The sequence below is a fragment of the Gallinula chloropus genome (genome assembly GCF_964237585.1).
Source record: "Gallinula chloropus genome assembly, chromosome: 3".
NCBI classification, from domain to species: Eukaryota; Metazoa; Chordata; class Aves; order Gruiformes; family Rallidae; genus Gallinula; species Gallinula chloropus.
The window spans coordinates 35,091,293-35,110,758 of record NC_140087.1 but is presented as its reverse complement, the minus strand read 5'-3'; the positions used below and the strand labels follow the sequence as shown (position 1 = coordinate 35,110,758).

General features: G+C 45.0%; 1 protein-coding gene across 1 annotated transcript in view; it reads left to right on the top strand.

The window, feature by feature from the left end:
• Positions 1-7,893: 7,893 nt before the first annotated feature.
• Positions 7,894-19,466, top strand: part of AGPAT4 (1-acylglycerol-3-phosphate O-acyltransferase 4) — a gene marked incomplete at its 3' end in the record, with an annotated part of 76,643 nt that continues 65,070 nt past the window's right edge. Inside the window, exon 1 of the mRNA XM_084262175.1 lies at positions 7,894-7,974. The remainder of the gene's footprint in view (positions 7,975-19,466) is intronic.

Here is a 19,466-nt window from a genome sequence, read left to right as displayed (position 1 = left end):
TCCACAGAATCAAAGAACAGAAGGGAGAAAGATACAATAGAGCAGCTTGTGCCACGAAGCCAAGATGGAGGGGGATTTCTAGGGTACAAATTGAATCAGGGCCTTATACTGAAACAGTGCTGGAGGCTGCTGTGCTTTGTGCTGGAGGCTGGAGGTAAAAGCAAACTCTGGCAGAAATGGCCTGATCTTTTATGTCTGATAGTGGTTCTGGAGAGGCTCTGCTATCCATCATACAGGGGCTGAGAGTTTTGGAAAGGGTAAAGGTGTGTGGCATCATCACTTAGTTTGCACCTACCAAAAGGTATTCCGCTGTTACATGCCTTTCTTACATCTCTGGAAAATCCTTTGCAGCTTTACCTCATGCACAGGTTGCAGGACAGCAGGGCATGGCCCAGAACTGGAACCAAACATGAACACAGTTCTACAGTTAAGAATTCACAAGTAAATCATTAGTAGATGGCCAGGCACCCAGAAAATCTTTCACACTAAGGCAATTTCACTTCTGAAAGCATAACATGACCCTTGCAACAGTGTTTTCATTATAGCCTGTCTTAAGAGCATAGTGGTGTTTGAAATAGCCTGAACACCATGAGGCCTGGGCTTCTGTCAACTGCTCTGTGATTTTTCTCACGGGTGTCCAGTCTGTTTTTCATTTCTTGAATGCTTTCCTTTTTGAGCAACTGCTGCAGAGGGTTGATCAGATGTCTTCATGAGATTTCCAGCAGTTTCATGTAAAAACATTCCTGTTTTAAGGTTTAAATGCTCACTTAAGAGTTTTTACTTGGTAACTACTTTCCTTTTCTCTGGAAGCTAGTATTTTTCTTACTACAGCACTCTTATTCTATAGCCAGTTCTGGAGCTTTGTGTGCACCCACTGAAATCAATGAAATGCCACTGGGAGCTAGGTCAAGCCCCAGATAGAAAATGAAGAACTAAGGGGTCAAGGCAGGAGACCCAGCTACTGCTGTGGCATCGGATATATGTAGGCTCCCAAAACCACAGCTTCAGAGGAGGGAGAAGGATTACCTGGAAAAAATTAGAGGAAAAGTAGCACCCTCTACACTTTTCACACAGGACACAGGTGTGCTCTGTTAGAAGGACAAGGCAGTCTAAATGTATAGTGTTGCCCTGGTTTGGGCTAGGCTGGAGTTAACTGTCCTGAGGAGCCAGCACAGGTGAGCTGAGCTGGCCAGGGGTGTTCCCAGACCACCTGACATCATGTCCCTATAAAATGGGGCCAGGTGTAGAGGCATAGGTTTATGTGGTTTCTGTAGAGGCTGAGTGTGGGCAGAGTTGGTCAGTGTTGTGTTGGTAAGTGCTCTGTGTGTGTTCTGTCCTGAGTCCTGTTGTTCATCCACCCGTCTCCCTGTACTATCCTAGCGAACTGCCCTTCCCCTGCTGGGTACTTCTATCCACTCATCCTCCCCGTCCTGCTGGGGGATGAAGGGGGGACCCACTGGTGCTGGGGGCTCAGCTGCCAGCAGGGGCTAAACCATGACAAGTGTATGGTATTTTTTCAGTGGTATCACAGGTGTTTGGCAACCCAATGCAAAACAAGGACAAAATCTTATCTGACTCTTTCACCCCTCTTCTCTCAGTCCTGGGCTTCTAATGCTGCTTCTCTGTATTCCCTGTTATGATGTCTTGTACAATCTATTTTTGCAATTTAGTATCAAAGATGCTGTCCCAAGATTTTTTTTCATTCCTTAATGCACATAAAAGGCATTTACAAGAACTGTATTTGGTTTTACCTAATTAGCTTTTAGCTAATGCCTTTTTATTTAAAAATCTATTTCATCAACCACTGGCTCACTTAAAGAAAGAAAGCAACAGTACAGAATGCCAGTTATGTCCATTTTTGAGGGGTCAAATTTGCTCACACTGAGTATCTTAGTCTATAAGGTATACTACTGTATTTAACCCTTGAGTCTTCAAGAACCTTGTTTCCCAGAATGACTCAAAAGTTTGGGGTCTTTATGACTTTAAGTAGTGGACTTTACAAATATGTTCTTCAGCATGGAAAGCACAGTGCAGGGTTGGTGAGAGGAGCTGTAGTAGTCAAGAGTTCTTCAGCCAGCAACATGTAAGGGTGAGTATTTTGCCTGTAGCTTTTGGGGGCTTTTTTTTAAAGGACCTTTCAAATTCTTTGTAACTGAATGACAAGGAAATAATCAAATGCTGGCTTCAGTGTAAATCTGGCAAGGGAATGAGAGCAGCTCCCTGTCAGAATGAAGATGAATGCTTGAAGTGTGGCTTACAGCTGCTACAGAATTTTTTCTGCACTAGATCAAGAAGCACACATCACTGGGACTGATGTTTTCTCCAAGTTAGTAAAAGGTTAAAATGGCAGGTTCCCATAGCTTGTCTCTGCTGCAACATAAAGCAGCCTTGTCCTCATCATGCTGAAGTATTTCCTCTTCTAGGTGAGGAAACATACCTGTACAAGTGAAAAGGGTTGTGTGTATTTTTTTCTGACTCTTAATGCCTGTGTAACTATGCATATGGATTGGGTATTGCCCTTGAAGACCTGGAGAGCAGCCAGTGTGCCTCTTCCACTGTAAACTTGATGTAATCAGAGTTATGCATAAGCAGTGCTTGTTATTACAGGGTCAGGGCTGCTCTGGCTTCTAAGTTGTTCAGACCAAGACTGTGTTCTACAGGTGTCTCTCTCTGCTTCTGGAAAAGTAGCAGCCTCCTGAGTACCCTCTGAACAGCATTTACCTTTGCAGCTCCCAAGGGATGTTTTCCTCTAAGATCTTAAAGGAATTTTACCCTACACACATACACATGACCATGGCATGTACTGACACCTCTGTTTCCAAGGTGTCATTGAAAACCTCCCTGTTTTGTCACTCTCTGAACCATGCTTGATCAGAGCTTCAAGATTTCCTGCTGCCATGGAGGAACACCAGGGGTGTAACTTCTATCTTTACTGACTCTGCTATAACTGCTGTTCCACTGTGAGCAGGGATAACAGGTGCAGGAGGGGTGTCTGTGCGTGTGTGTAAAACTTCTGTCATCTGTACATATAGGTGTCTCTAAACCCAGACCCCTGAGCTACCAAGTTTGGGCCCAAAGTGGTCCACACAAATCTTAATTTAAATTTAAAAAACCCTAAACAAATCTGTGCCATTTTGTATCAGACATCTTTGTAGAAAGAAACAAAGGCCCCTCTTCTCATAGGTAGGCTCAAGTTGAATACTTAAAACAGTTGACTGGAAATAGTATTTGCACAGTGTGTGCAAGGAGAGCTTATTGTGTGGATGTCAGATGTGAAAATGTGGTCTAATTCTGCAAAAAGTAATTTGGAAAATGCTTTGCGTGGTTTGATCCTTGGCACTTATTGAAAGAATGGCATTCTTGAAAAATTATGAAGGCACCATAATTGATTAGTACCCATGGACTTGTTGCAGAAAATGAAGCATGCTGAAAGAAGAAACATGTTAAAAGAAACACTTTTTTTTCTCTGCATCAGCCAGTATTCTTTCTGTATGTACTAGACTTTGTAAAGGGTTAAATTGGACACTTCAGAGCTTAAATTCCTGTAAGACCTCTCACATGGCTCTCTTGCTAATACACATTCAATTAAAGAATCAGCCTATTCTAAAACTAGCTGTGGCCCCACAGTTTAGCTTTAACAGGTGTCCTGGTTCAGGCCAGGACAGAGTTAACTCCCCCAAGCACCCAGGCCAGGTGAGCTGAGTATTCTGGGCTGTTTCTCTCACCCTGTAACATCATGCCCCAAAAGAGGGGCTGGTCAGGGAGGGGTGGGTGTCTGTGTAGTCCTGGGATGGCATGAGTGCAGTTGGGCATCAGGTTGGTCCTTGTGTCAGTGCAGTGCTCTATTACTGCCTTGATGGGTCTATTATCTGTGTGTGTGTGTGTGTGTGTGTGTGTGTGTGTGTGTGAATTCTGCCCTGGGTTCTGCTGCTGTTCCCCTCTGCTGGTGCTGTGTCAGTACCTGCCCTTATCCCAATCTGCAGGGGCTCAGTCTGTGTCCCCTCCTGGGGCAGGGGGGAGCAGGTGACATGGGGTGCTCAGCTGCTGCCTGGGCTGAACCACCACAACAGGATATTTCCATTTGTGGGAACCATGTTGCTTCTCTGCAGGGAGGTGGGAGTTTCTGTATGAAAACAGTGGATCTACTGTATAGCTGAAGTAGAGGAGAAGCTCCAGGTACCACAGTTAGGGTTGGTCTGCCCTAGAAAATCTTGCCTGGAAAAGCTAGTTACAGGGGCTGGCTAGCTAGTGTGTGCTTCTTTTTTCATTACCACCAACCACCCCCCTGGCATTTTCACTGATACACCTGCATCTATATTAGGATCTCTGTCATTACAACAATGCATTGCATCAGTGCCTTTCTTCCCCCCCCCCCCCCCCCCCCCCCCCCATATTGAAATAAACTGTTAGTACATATTAGCCTGTGTACACATTTTAATCTGGTTTGCTAAAGGAAAAAATGTACAGTCATGCTGTATGCATCAATCCTTACAGCAATCTGTGAATGTGTTAGCTGATTTTAATCAGGTCCAAAAAAGCAGCAGAGATCTCAGACACAATTACTTTCCCACAGATTTCATAAAGGCTGATAAGCCAAGTACAGGAAAGACTTCCTGTTATTGCTTGCACAGAGGGACAGCCTGCAGTTCAGCCTTTATTAGACTCAACCTACACAGAAGAGGAACATTACAAATGCTTTTAAATGCAGGAAACGTGTATTTTATAATCTTTACCTTATTAGATATTAGAGAATCTAACCGTAAATCATGCAGCAGGGGCAAACTGGGCTCCTCGAGTGCAGTTGCTCATGGCAGTGTATGATAGTGTGTCCCTATATAGTATCCACACTGTCAGTCTGGCAGCATCAATGCTATGGGTGCTGCCTCTTTCTAGGATGGCACTGCTAGGACCACAGAACTTTCTAGAACTGGCAAGCTTTTGCTTGCAATTAAATTTGTGGAATCAAATCCATAAGGCATGAGTGTATGCAGTAAGCAGTTGGGGCTCAGGTGTTAGAACCAGCAAGCAGTTAACTTCACATCAGCCACAAGAGATACCGGGGTTCCTTACTGACTGGTGCAAGTGCTTTACCCAGCAGGAGTCTGGGGGTTCTGGTTTGGGGGTTTTTTGGTTGTTCTTCTCACAGAGAAGCTCATTGAAAGTCACCCATTTCACACACAGTGAGAAATTGCCCTTGGATAGATGTGAGGAGTCATCAACTGGCCTAAGTTCCTGACTCAAGAGTTGAGTCTTGCCCAATGCAAATAAGGAATTTGCATGCCCTCAAGCAATGTGGAAAGAATTTCATTGAGGTTGCAAATTCAAGCACTCAGAACAAGGAAATACCAAAATTGAAACCTGAAGAAACTTAACTAAGCTGCTCTTGGCTATGTGCTGTTTGGGTTTTTTTTAATTAGCTGTACAAATCTTAATATAGTCAGTGCTCTGGAGGGTAGAGTTTAAGGAAAGATAATCTGATTCCTTTTTATGCCCCTTGTTCATAGCACCTACAAAATAACGCTGAGGCACTCTCAAACATTGCTATTAATACAAAACCAATTTTTTTTCTATGGACTTTCCAGTCCCAGCCTTTACCATGACATCTAACAGTTTCATAAGATTAATACATTTACCTCTTAAACCCCAATTTAAATAAGAGGGTTTTACTGTTCACATTTTCCTGGTTAGACCTTTGAGAAACAGATCTACTGCATCAAAACTAGGATTCCCCTCTCCACTGAAGACTTTTGAGGTGTAAAGCATCCATAAATTGTTGTATTCAGCTGCAGCTCAACACTAATAGATGCAGGAATCCTAATTTTCATCATGGCTTCACAGAAAATGTGGAGCATACAAAGAACCAGCTGCAGAGAGTTTGGCCTCAAGGCTGGGTAAATAGAAGATGTTCAGGTACTACCACATTCAGCATCAGGGTGCCTGACTTTCGAACTCTCATCTCTCGATAACACCTAGACTGTGAGTAATATGCCTTGGAATAATATCCTGAAAATCTGTATGTGTAGTACACAAAGCTACTTAAAGTAGCTAGTAGGGGATGCTTAGGACATAGCTGTGCTGTAAGCCCAGCCACTCTCCAGGATTAAGTATGTCATTTAGGGATGTTAAGTCATCTCCCTCTGCCTGAAAGTGTCATTTTATTTTTCTAAAATTTTATTTTAAATGCAGACATGGGGTCAGCCTTTTAAACTAGGGCTGGAGAAGTACCCTTTACCAACCTCTTTCCACATAATGGTTCAGCAGTCAGACCACTGATCTAGGGATGAGCTCCTTCATGATGAGATGGGAGGAAGGCCATTCAATATTGACCTCTCATTCAGAACAGTCACTCACCCACCCATCCCACCAGCTGGGCTCTATTACAGCCCTGATGACACCCCCTAGGACTCTAACCAGCTTCCCCTGAGAGTCCCACTCACAGATGGGGGTCCATTTAAGCCCAGGTCTGGGCCTTCAGTCCCTGCCAGAGCTATCTAATAGATACATGTGCCTTCAATTTGGTCTCCTGCCTTGGTTCCTGGGTGGATCCATGCTGTAGCTATGGCTCCACCACCTGCTGCTCCTGACTGAATTTTCTGGACAACCTCTGCACCTGGTTTATTACTTCATCTTGTCCAGGGCTAGTGAATGGGCACGGCACTGTGAATACGTGGTTCAGGTATTGTGGGGCAGTGCTCTGGCTGGTGAGGTACTGCCTGTGGTCATTCTCAGCTCCAGGCTTGTCCTACCCTGAGCAGCAGCCTTGATTTTGCTGTTCTCTGAGAGAGAATTTTAGCTTTTTGTCCTTAAGTGTGGAGTGGGTAGTCAGGATACTTTCCCCTTGCTCCCTAGAGAATGCCTGCCTGCCCCCCTCCCCACTCCTACACTATTCCCCACCCACCCCCTAATGACTAGTCTGAGAATTCTGGCTTATACCCTCCTTTTACCTCTGTTTAATGCATAGTTCCATAGGTCAGTGTTTACTTCGAGTACTTTTAAGCAAATAGACTGAGGGTGAACAGTGATGCTGTGCAGTTGTTAGGGACAGGGCTGTAATGGGGCGCTGCCCCAGGCAGCTTATCCTAGCCATTGCTTCCCAGCCCTGGTGTGATCACAGCCCCTGCAGAGCTGACAGCGCTGTCCCAGTGATATGTCATCCCAGGCATTATCACCTTCCAGTGCTCTGGGTGTTTAATAGACTCACTTCTTCCCACTCTCTATTCAGGGGAGCTGCCTTTCATTCCACTGAGCCTGACAGCAAACGTTTGTGTGTTCACGGACAGTGAATACTGTATGTCAGGGTACTCGGATGACTGCCATCTGCATTTCTCTTTCTCTACAGCACCCGGGCTGTGGAGCTGGGATTTTGCTCGGCAGTCTCTAGCTTGAAGTGGTGGATGCTCGCAGGTGCCCTTCACCCTGCAACAGCTTGCATCCTGCCAACCAAACAAGGAGGGCCTCCGTCCAGCCACAGCCCAGCCTGCCCCCTCCGTCTCGAAAGGGATGTCTTGGCTGACGGCTGAGACGCCGGCGGCTCTCAGGAAGCGAGGGCTGCCCCGCGCCGCTTCCCCGCGCCGCCGATGCCCCCTCAGAGCCGGCCGCTCTTTCACCCCAAGCGCCGTCTCCCCGCGCTCCTCAGCAGCGAAGCGGCGCGGGAACCGTGGCGGGGCCCTCCCGCTCCCCCACAGCCTCCGTCGGGCAGCACCCCGAGGGCCAGGCGAAGCCGGTACGGAGAAGGGTCGCCCCTTCCCGCCGCCCCGGGAGGAAGTGACATGGCGGCGGGGAGGGAAGGCGAGGGGCGCCCTTTTCTTCCCGGAGCCGCCCGGCGGGTGGAGCCTGGCGGCCCCGCCCGAGCCGGCCGTCTCCCGGCGCGTGCAAACTAGTGGCAGTTGGTGCGGCTCGGCTGCCGCCCCGCCGCCCGCCCGCTCCCTCCCGGCGCCTCAGCGCGGCACGCCTGCCCAGGCCCGGCGGCGCCAGGTACGTGCTCTTCCCCTGGCAGCCAGCGAGCTTCCTCAGGTGCGCGGCTGCCCTTCTCCAGCCCGCGTGGTACCCCGCTCGGGAAAAAACAGCCCGAAAACAGACCTACTCCGGCCCCCTCCCCAAAGCAACAGCCCCCCCGCCCCGGCGCGCTGTAGCGGCGAGGCGAGGGGCCGGCAGCCGCCGGCGGGGTGTGCGGGCGAGGCGGGGCGGGAGGCGGGCTGCGGGCAGAAGTTCCCTGATTTATTCGCCGCCGGGCCGGGTCCCCCCCGCCGCCCCCCGGCCCCATCGCGCCTCTTTTCCCGCGGCCGCCGAGAATTTTCCTGCCGCCCGCGGGCCCCCTTTGTGTGGCGAGCGCGGCCCGCGCTGGGGTTTCCGTGGAAACGGCAGAGCTGTGGCGGCCTTGCCCCGCTGGGCTCGCCCGCCCCCTCCGCTGGCGGGCGCGGGGCGCTGGAGGGCGGTCAGCCGGGCGCGGCGGCCCTCTCCACTTTCGGTCTTTCCCTCCTCCCTCTCTCTCTCTCGGCGGCGGTGCTGGCGGTGGCAGGAGGAGGGGGTGGGTAGGGCGGTTGCCGTGGAAACGGGCGGGTGCGATCGCCTGTTTGCTGCCGCCTTCCCGGAGGCGCTTCTCCATCGCGGGAGGGCGTAGCGCGTCCCGGTCGCAGGGGGCTTCGGAAGGGCCGTGCGAGTGCCCGGTCCCGCTCCCCGGTCGTGGTGCCTGGCTTCTCCTTTTTTTTTTCTTTTAATTTTTTTGCCGTGGTGCCTCCGTGTCCATGAGCTGAGGTGGCGTGAGCGGTGGTTAGGTGGAGGAGAGGGGGAGTCCGCCTCCCTGGTGATGTGTTCACGTGTCGTAGGAGCTCTGCTTTTCATCTGTGTCTCCTCGTAAAGAGATTTAAGCCGAATTAAGTTATGGCCACGAACTGATTTAAGGTGTGTCAGCAGATACAGCGTGGTGCAGGGGAAACTCCGAGGGTGTCTGTGTATTCTTTATCTAACCATCCTTTGTGGCGTTTATTTTCAACAAGTGAGCACTCCTATGGCTGAACAGCCAGCCAGCGAGAGAGTCAGTTTGAACAGGGTCACACGCAGATTTCTGGTCTGGCGCTTTGTTACGCGTTTCCGAGAGTTGTAAATGTTGCAAGACCACGTGCAGACATCAAAGAACCGTGCACCTTGTGCAGGTGTTCGCGTGGGAGGGGGCGACCTTGCTGCTACGTGAAAACTGGTGGAAGGATGCAAGAAACTCTCAAAAAAAAAAAAAAAAAATCCCCCAAGCATTTCTTTAAAATTAGTGCTGTGTCCAGCCCAGGAAGTTGTACCAGGCGATTGTAGTTTCAGCTTGTACTGATAATCACTTCACACTAAGAGTGGGTTGGAAAAGAATTAAAAGCTGGTGGAATTAGAGAAACTATTGCAGAACAGCTTAGGCTGATATTTGCAGCCTTCTTTCTTCTCTTAACTTATCATTCACATGAGAAGTTTACATTAAACGTACAGAGGTCTCTTTATAGTGTGTCAGGATTACTTCTGTGTAAATAATGACTGCGTGGATCCCCAGAATAGCTGATGTGCTGTAAAAGTTTGATGTCACATACTGACCTGCAGCTTTGTCTTGCTGCTTGTATCTGATCTAATGCTGTGTTTTTGCAAATACCGTGGATTAAAATACACTTTAGGTATTCATGTAAATATTATGCATAGCTTTGCTTTTTCCTATGAATGTTCTGCTTAACAATGCCTGAATAATCTGTGTCTAAAAATGAAACTGTAACTGCATTTTATGGAAGACAGGTCCAGGATTTGCAAGGAAGAGCATATCGGAAAGCCTGTGATGAACAGAGGAAGTACTGTGAGCTGCTGACGGATGAAGGGTGATCTTAAGTGAAGTTTAGTTGGCAAGCACTTAAATAACAGAATTTACTGATTTATAAGAAACTATAGGTATTATTTTTTTTAGGAACGGAGAAACTGCACCCAAAGGTCAGCTCTTGTCCACAGACACAGAACAGATAATGCTGTGCTCAGAGCATAGTAATTAACTGTGTTTCTTGAAACACAGAAGATGTCATCTTGGTGAGGAATTGTTTTTGGGTTGGTTTTTTTTTTGTTCTTGTTTGTTCAAGTAAGTCTTGCTCTGTCGAGTGAAAATCTGGAGACAGTAAAGCAGGGTCCATCTTCTTTCTGTTGTACATCATTCACAGTTTAATGTACTTACTGTACCATAACAGAGAAGAACTTCTTTGTAGAAGGGCTCCCTTGCAGGTGATGGATGAGGATCCTATGACTGTGCTCTGCCCTGCTGAAGAGAAGAGGTTTATTGTTTTCTGTTGAATACCCTGATTTTATTGCTGGAAGGTAAAGACAGTGAATAATGCCCCTTGAAACTTCTTCAGTGCAGGAAGACGCAGCCACAGCTATGCTGAGGTTAGCGAGATACTATTCTTGTGTCACACTTGTGCCCCACAGGGCTTGTATTAGTAATCTGGTCATAAACTTCTAAATGTCAAATGTCCACTGTGTGATACAGAAGAACACTTCCCTAACTATTGCATCACTAATAGTGCTGTTGGTATGTCCCAGTATGGGAGCAGATCAACAAGAGGGTGATAACACATTATAGAACACTGTGCATGTGCTTTAGTGAAACCCTTTGCAACTGTGGGCCTCCCCCATCAGAAGAAATGTTATAAGAGCCAAGGCTGTTCTCTCCTGCTGTTTGGTTTTAGCTGTGCTGAATGCAGTGGGGTTTTTTTCTTTTTTTTTGTAAGGAAACTAGAACCATTTGAGGGCAGTTCCCTGTATCCTTTGTTGCGTTTCAGCCCTGGTACAAGGCAGCTCAATATGTGTCTGTTCCCAAGCGCTTCATCTGCCGGGTGTCTTTCCCCAGTGATTCAGTTCCAGGTGTTTGGAAATGTGTGCCCACCAATCTGCTGTTTGGTGGTCTTAAGCTCATTTACATCTGACTCTGTGGTGAGTACCCTGATCACCTCTGACTAATGCTCGTGTGCTTTTCAAACTGCTGACTCACTTCGTTTTTGTGTGTTTGGGTTTTTTGTCTCCTGTGTTCCTCCAGTGTTTCAGACTAGTGATTGGGTAGGGTCAAGGTAAGGTCAGGGAAAGAGGAAATGGAAATGATGAGAATAACTCTGTGTTGTGGCAGGGATGAAGGTGCTGCAAAGACCCCTCTTTGATAATGTGAGAACAAGATGATGTCTGTAATGGATTTCTTGAAAAGGTACATAAATCATGTAGTAGGAACTAGGCAGAGCAGTCTAATAACTGTAGTGAGCCCACAGCTGGGAGATGTTGGGTTATGGTCCTGTTAGCGGGCTGCTCTTCATTTTGAACTGAAAGCATTTCACTATATGCCACTGTTTTCACCGTCAGCCCTTCTGTCTGTCTTGTTATATTTTGCCATGAAGAGCTTTAATACTGAAGTAATTTTCTGTTTCTTGCAGAAGGGCTGACCTTGCTTAAGGTTTCTCTGCTGTAACATCAATAACAGGAACAGGGAAAGACAAGTAACCATTTCTAGGCTGGAAAGGAGTCAGAGATAATTTACTTGCTAGAAGATTAGGAGCTGCAGGCAGAGCCAAACACAATGATTGCATGTGCATGTGTGATTGTTTATTAAAGTTTGAAAAATTTCTGACATACATCGGATTTGCTTTTATTCTGATCAACAAAGTTAATTTTCAGTCACCTTTTTCTAGCAGGATCCAGGTGAATGAGGAGGCTTGCATATACAGATTCAGCTGGCAGATTATGGAAGTTTTTTACCTATCAGAAAAAGAGGAAGACCTCTGCCTTAAAACTTGCTGTTAAAGATAGGGAAATAACATACCTGGGGGAGTCTGTGTATAGAAATGGTACATGGTATTTTAAAGGTTTTCAAGTGATGACTATTGTGTGAAAGTTCCTGTCCTGCTCCTTCTCCTCTTCATGTTATCCCTGTTTTTGTACGCCACAGTCTGCTGCCTCTTACCATGTTTTTCAGCACTTTGGAAAGTACTGTGACTGCAGATGCTGCTTTGCTCTTCTAGAAGGTCTGGAAGCATTCTGTCTGCAGCAGCCTGCACCTGTGCTTGAATAATTCATGTCATTTTCCCCCTTCAAGTCACAGGTAGTTTATCAAGGGTTAACAAGCTGTAGTTTGTTTTATGGCTCTGAGGACACCTTTAGACAGTGCTGAAACTTGCACAGACTTTTCCTTGGGTTTTTTCCTTCTCCCACCTTTTGAGCTGGTACTAGTGAAAATTACTGTAAAGCAGTGCAGTAACATGCGTATTGCCCAATGTGCAGGTGATAGGCAGGAGTGACACCACTATCTTCTCACAACCAGCAAATAAAGAACAAGTATCTATAGGATCCAGGTAATCGAAAGAAACTCTCCATTCTTGCTGCCCAGTAGTGGTAGAGGTGCAGTAGGGTTATAGTTAAGCAGAAAGGTCACTAGGAAAGCGCTGCTCTCGAGTTCATTGAGCCTTCAATGTGTTGCTGTCTGGCTTTATTTTTACACGCCTATGCCTGTACCTCTGAGTGTGTGCATCAATCCTGCATTTCTTCTACGGTGAGGACAGAGAAAAGCTTCATTCTGAATTTAAGCCTTGTAAAAACTCTCACATTTGAAGTTAGCAGGACAATTGCTCAAAGCCAGGCATTTAAAAGGATGTTGTAGAAATTCCAGGTAGGTCTTGATGTACCTGATGATTAATTTGGTGCAAGATTTATAAAAATGTTCCTGGATTCTTTTCAGCATGTTTAGGAACTGTAGTATCTGCACCTGTGCCATCAGTAAGGTAAATGCTATCAGATCAAGCATTGCCTCCAAAAGATTTTGTTGGAATTTTGAGGTGGTTTTGACTAGCCCTGGCTTTAGATGCTGAGAATGCAAGTTCATTGATTAGTTATATCATACTTGGCTGTTTTTGAGGGCTAATGTTTTTCTAAACAACAAGGACTGTTGAAGCTTGTTGAGAGATTTCTTTTGGTTTCAACAGGATTTGAATCGAGTCCAAAATAAAACCTCCCTGTATTATTGGACTCGATAAATCCAGTGCCTGTGATAAAGGCGCTTATTCTCTGATGTTCTCAAATTAAATCAGACTGTTAAGGGACTGATGATAGGGGAGAATGAGGAGGCTGAAAGTATTCAGAGTTTATGGTGTAGCAAAACAATTCTGAACACTTATTTCCTAAAGGCAGAAGTGAGTGAAAACTGGTGTGGAATGGGACTGCTGAAGTGTGGGTAAAGCACTCCCTGTGTATGTTTGGATTTTTACCTGACATTTGAATTTCTGATTGTTTTGTGTGGGGGTGAAGCTGAGCCTTTCACTGAAGCAGGCATCTTATTTTTTTGGAACCATACCAACCATATCTCAGCTGTAAGACATGTTTTTCCAAGTATTGGGTGTTACCTCTTTAAGGCAGGATTTGGTTTTCTTTGACTCATAAGTCTGGAAGCTTCCCTGACACTTTCATTCTTCAGTTAAACTATTTTCTACAGAAAGAAGCATTAGAAAATAATAAATATTAATATCCTGTGTATCCCTGCCTTGGTGTGGCTAGTGTGGCTACATCTTGTGTGTACATTGTCACTTCCAGTTCTGGGATGTCATTTCCATAAAGAGGAAATTAATCTGCTTCATACTCTTCGTTGTCATATGATAGAATACAGCCAAACTGAGTGAATATTTGGAGGTTAAAAAAATATTGCAAATCTTTTTCTGTTTAACATTTCCTTAGTATTCAAAGAGCATACTAAGCATACTAATGAACATGTTCATATTAATTAAAATTATGCAAATAGTGTAGCTGAAGGAGGCAGTCTACGGTCACAGAAGATCAAAAAAAACCTAAGAGTTTGCTTGGAGTTGTAATCAGATAGATAGCATTTTAATTTCCAGCACTGTTAACATCTTATGATTTGTACTGGAAGCTTTTGGATCCCCTCACAGACAAGGTCACAACCCTGTGATTAGGAAGCACGGAAGATGTAGCCTGCCCCGTGTACCAGCTGTGTGTCTGGCAGCACTGCCAGCAGGGCTCAGATCTACCAGCTGGGAGAATGTGGTTTCCTCCAGCAGGCCATACCCCTGCTTGGGAAGAGATGCTATGTTAAAAGTATTCCTATTGCTTTTTTGGAGGGGAGACAGTAGAAAATTTGTTACCAGGCCACAGTCTAGTGGTGGAAGGTCCCACTTGTAAACCAGTGGTACTGCCACCATGGTGTTTTTTATAGGACCATATTGAGGAAAGAAAATTCTCCTTTTCTTAGTGCTGATAATTCTTCCTCTTGTTGTCCTTGAAGCATCTAGCAATACCTTTAATTCCTTCTTGGGCAGGAAAAACAAGAGGGATGTATGTTTGTGTGCACATGCCCACTGTTATCTTGGTACTGAAGTTGTAGCTTCTTGTTTATAGTACGGAGCCGTCCAAGTTGCTGAATACTTGGTTTTCATTTCTTGAGGAATGGAGAAAGGAAAGGAAAGTAGAGTTCATTAGATCAACACATACATCTTGGTTTGCACCATCTCCTGCATTTAATCCTGTTTTATCATCTGCTGCTACTGAAGATCCTTGTGGGATGTGTCTGTTCCCCTTTTTAAATGTGGCGTGTCAGAAGTTGTGGCAAGGGTGGCAAAGAACTATAGGCACGGTGGCAAAAGAGAATGAAAATTACTGTTATGTGTTGAAAGTTGCAGCCCAGGCAGTTGGTAGGTTGTGGTTCTGGAGTTGACTCTGCCATGGTTTTGCAATGTGACCATTGCAAGGTCTCTAGCAGTGTTCTGAGTTCCTGGTGTGTAAGACAAGGGGCAGCAAGACAGATAATCACCAGGGTTATTTTACTGGTGTCTTTTAAGTGGCTGGAGCTTTTAATGTGAAAGGGATGGATAAATCTAGGAAAGGTCAAAAATCCACACTGTTTTGTAATTCTATCAGTAAAGGGTTTCATCTTGCATATAGAAATGGACTCATGCTATTAGGTCTGTTGGGTGGATGTGAAACTTCTCTGCATGGATACAGTTGCTTATATCTCTTAGAGGTGTGGCAAGCTGCAGAAGTGATGCTTTTGTAATGTAATTTTGTAACCAATTCACTGTGGGTAAGAATAGGAGGATTAAGTAATTAAAACTTTTAAGTATGTGATCCATGCTTCCTTGTTGCCTTGTGCCTAAAGCTGGTGTGGATGCAGGGAAAGTATTTTGTCTTTATATAGAATATATGCAGTTCCTGCACCTTATGCATTTCTGTGAATATAATTTACAGGTTTTTAAAACAAGATGAGTGACCAGTGTTTGACAAAGCAGAAACCATGAGTCCTCATAGGAGAGACCTTTACAAAGCTTATCAGGAGAATGTTTGTGTTCCCAGTACAATTAAAAACGATAATAATAAAAAGAGATCCTAGTTTTATACCACCTCCTGAATGATCCTTTATCCACTTCCTTCCTTTTCCCCATTTATTCAGGCTTTTTTGAAATAAATGTTTTTAGAATAGCTACTGGAGAACTCGGAAGCTATTGTGTACTGTGGTGGATCTTTCCCTGAAATGCCTGGTGCAGAGGTAACCAGCCATAGTGCTGTGTGCTCTTGATGCTGGGTAAATACCTTGCTGCAGGTGGCAACATCCTGCTGTCATGTTCCTGCTGCCTCTGTGGAATTTAATGGGTTAATTTCCCATGTACAGAAGCAATTGTTGCAGATCTGAATCGAGATGTTTTCCACAAGCCATGCATTAAGGACCAGTGGCTTGCTTAGCTAGACTCACTCTGATCTCTGTACCTCAAACATGCAGTTGCCTTAAGCTGTTCTCTATGCTAATTCATATATCATAAACACAAAAGCATATGTATTTACACACACACACATATATATATATATTTGAGAAGGCTTAGTTTGTTTGCAAACATTCAGATCCTGTTTATTTGATAAGCCACATGCTCTTTGCTGCAATCCAGACCACTCACTGAAGTGACATGGTGAGACACAGTTGTTTTTTTTTGGGGGGGGGATGTTTTTTATAGAGGGGGTGCCAGGTGACAGTAATGTGTGGATCTGGTTACTGTAGACTAAACATTTAATGTTGCCTATGAGAGCAGATATTAAATTGGCTATGAGCACATCATATATAGTTGCTTGTCATTGTTCACTCTGGTTATTTTTGAGGAACTATCCAGCTTGTTTATATTTGTGTGACATTGAAGCCCACATCCTGCTTAGATTCTCAGTGTATGTTCTTGTAAATTTTTGTTTGCTATTTAGTCCTGCTCCCCCGCCCAGTCCCTAAATTTGACTTGTGTTTGTTGTGTTGCCATGTTGCCAACACAAGTAACTTGTTAGATTAATGGACCCATGGACCCAGATACCTAGAGGATGAAACAGGACTTTGTAGTACCCAGGACTCAACTGTGAGGTCAGACTCTGATAGACTCATCCCTCCAGGTCTTCAATATCTTAATGCAGGTCACTCTTTTTCCCAAGCAAATTGCAGATGCTGTGCTTTGGAGAAGTATATGTATCAATGTTATTAAAATACAGAAATTTGGGTGGGAGACAGTTGAAGAGCAACCATCAGCATGCTGGAAAGAAGCAACTTGCCTCTACTATTTTTTGTAAACTTGATGCTCTGCACCTGAGACAACCTGAGACAACTGCTGTGTTTCACCCTCAGATATTTTTTGAGGATTTCTACAAAAGCTTAGAACAGAAGTGCTTAGCTTCTAGGGGTTTACCCTCATCAAATAAATGTCTCCCTCAGCATCAAGCCCTGCAGTCCCTAAACACTGCATCTCCATTATTGCCTTGTATTTGAGGGCAGCTTGCTCCTGTTTCCTTGTTCAGCTCCCTCCTCTCTGAATATTACATGACCCTGGAACTAGGACCAAGACCGCACTGCTCCTCACAGAACTTTGATCAGTGGATCTCCATCTTTCTCTCTCCTTTCCAGAATATGCATGTGTCTCCCAGGCTGCCATCATCCCTCTACCCTTGCTATATAAACACTTTCTATTTGGTAAAGGGACAACTACTGAGGCTGTCAGGGCTAATAGCAGCTGTGCTGTGCATCTTACCAGCAGAGAGTGTGCATACACAGATGGAGAACTCAGTCTAGGTGGGCATGTAGAGTTTGCATAGCTGTCTCGCTCTATGTCAGATTACAGTAGGAAGAAAATAAAAAAGGGGAAGGGGAAAGCATTATTATCAGATAACTATTACAGAACTTCCCGGGTTACTTTAATTGCTTCAGTTTATCCTCTGTGATGCTAAGGATCCGTACTTACTGGAAAATAAAAATTCTGTTTCATAGAAAGTCTGTAAATTGGAAAGCCTAAAACTTGCTGGTAGGTGATATTTTCTTCAGTCTTTGAAACAGCCAAACTGACTTGATCTCTTCTTTGTGATGGTGTGTATTAGAAAATATGAATGTTAATACATATGAATGTATGACTGACTCCTCAGGAATCAGTCATGACTGACTGATTTCTCAGGAATGACTGACTCCACAGGAGAACCTTAAATATATTTTAAGTTCTCTTAACTTTTAAGGAAGCACTTAAGCTCAAATTCTTCCTTGATATGTAACTTTTCTGAGGAATTGTTGTGGGTTGACATTGGCTGGCTGCCAGGTAGGTGCACATCAAACCACTTCTTCAGCAGGTCAGGGGAGGAAAGTAAGATGAAAAAAACCTTGTTGATTGAGATAAGAACAGTTGGTAACAGTGTAGAGCAGTGAGAAACACAGGTAAAACTAAAACCACCTTCCCACAAGTCCCCTTGTACCAGGCTCAATTTCACTCCTGACTCTTGTATGCTCGCTTGCCCCTGCTACATCTTGAGCAGTACAGGGGCATGAGGAAAAGGGGTGCAGTCAACCTGTAACTGTTCCTCTGCTGGGGTCCCTCCTACAGCATACAGCCCTTCAGGAACAGACTGCTCCAGCTTGGGTCCCCACAAGCTGCAGTTCTTGCCAGAAAACTTGTTCCCAAGTGAGCTTCATGGGCTGCAGCTTCCTTCAGGCTGCATACTCCATTGTGGGATTTTTCTATGGGCTGCAGGTGGATATCTGCTCCTCCACAGGCAGCAGTGGGACAATCTCATTCACCACAGTCTGCAGGAGACTATCTGCTCTGGTGCCCGGAGCATTCCTCCCTTTCCTTCACTGACCTTGGTGTCGGCAGGGCTGTTTCTCTCATGATTCTCACCCTCACTCTCAGCTGCTTTGCAGCTTTATTTACCTTTTCTTAAATGTGTTATCACAGAGGTGCCAGTATTACTGCCATCACAGTAATTCTGGAACTGGCTCTGTTGGAAGTAGGGGGGCAGTTTCTGGTGTCTTGCATTTCCCACCCACTGCCAAATTCTTGTCATATAAACCTAACATAGGAAGTAATACTCTAGTAGTTGCCTAATTAAATGTAAGGGACATAGATGGATAACTCTTCCTCCAGACTTGGGGGCCCTTTTTTTGTCTAATTGGGTTTTTTGTGTGTGTGGCATATATTCTCCTTGAAGGTGAATACGTACATGGGTACAACCTTACTTTTGCAAACTTTTGATGCTCACTGACAGGAGAAGAGCACAAGGGCTCCCTGTGACTTGCCTTGTACATGTATTTCATATCCAGAAGCATTATTAAAATGGGCTCTGAAATGAAATACAGTGCTGTTCTGGTGGCAAATAAAATTCACTTTGAGGCTTCATTGAAACTGCTGTAAGTCTAACCTGAGCTATTTCCAGTTTTGATATCTGTAACTTACCCATCCAAGAACCTGTTTAGATGAGAAAATGCATCATCATTGTATGCTTGGTTGTTCTTAACTTGCAGCAAAGCATTTTAGGACTTCATCAAAGACTAGGCGTAAGGGAAAACCTTTGTATAGGCTTGAAACGCTGCTCTGAAAATAACAGGTATAGTGCTATCTTACCTCTGTTTCTAAGTATGGGCAATGTTAGCTTATCCTAGATGGTGTCAGATACAGGTACTATATTGCTTTCCACGTCCCAAGGGCTCTTTTTGCTACATATGCTTTGGACAGAGTGGGTGACAGTTCTTTTTGCTGTATTCTTGTGCCTTTTGTAAAAGTGCACACAGTTGGGTTCTTCATGAGATCACCAGTTGTAGTCCTGCAAGTCTTAGAGACTTTGAGGTATAAAGTAGCATCTGCTGCAAGAGAGGTGTTCAGCTTGCACATTGCAGGTGTAACACTGCCTTATCTTCTGTGTCCTCCTGTGGTCAGTTATTCTCAGCAGAAAGAAATGCTGAGAGTAGTTGAAGTAGAAAACAGTGTATCTTGCTGAAGGGTAAAGCTTGTGGGGAGGTGAATAGTTGTGGAGTTTGCTTTTAAACCCGATTCTGCGATTCTCTTGCTCACATTAATAAATGCCTGTTGACTTACTTCCTAGACACATTTGGGGTTTGAGTCTTTTTAAATTTTTTTTTTATTCAAAATACAACTGTCATTAAAGAATAGCCCTATCTGGTTTTGATGCTC